The following is a 567-nucleotide window of genomic DNA, read 5'->3' as shown; positions in this document are numbered from 1 at the left end:
GTGCTGCCTTATTTTTGTGCTACTTGTACTTTGTTTAAATCTTTTTCAGCAGCACTAGACCATATAACCAAACAATAATCAAGCTGCGACAGAACCAAAGCATCCAAAACTTGTCTACTGACATCCATAGGCAAATATTTTACAATTATTTTTACAAGTGACACACCCCTTCCCATTTTACATACAACATTATCAATTTGTTTAGACTAAGATAATTTATGATCCAGGGTTATACCTAGCAATTTCGTCTCCTTGTCCTGTTCAATTTCAATATGGTTTAAATGTAGTTGCAATTTTGTGATGATTTGATCCTATTAATAACGATTTTGTTTTTCCCGCATTAAGTACCAACTTATTATTTATGACCCACTCTGATCAGTAGTAGATCTTTATNTATATTTTGGTTCACCTTTTAACTGATGATTTGATCCTATTAATAACGATTTTGTTTTTCCCGCATTAAGTACCAACTTATTATTTATGACCCACTCTGATCAGTAGTAGATCTTTATTCATAACATTTGTCAACTCTCTTGTAGTTGATGCTGCATAATATATTGTTGAGTC

The sequence above is a fragment of the Notothenia coriiceps genome, unplaced genomic scaffold (assembly GCF_000735185.1).
Source record: "Notothenia coriiceps isolate Sejong01 unplaced genomic scaffold, NC01 NC01_scaffold00032523, whole genome shotgun sequence".
NCBI classification, from domain to species: Eukaryota; Metazoa; Chordata; class Actinopteri; order Perciformes; family Nototheniidae; genus Notothenia; species Notothenia coriiceps.
This window is presented reverse-complemented; position numbering follows the sequence as displayed.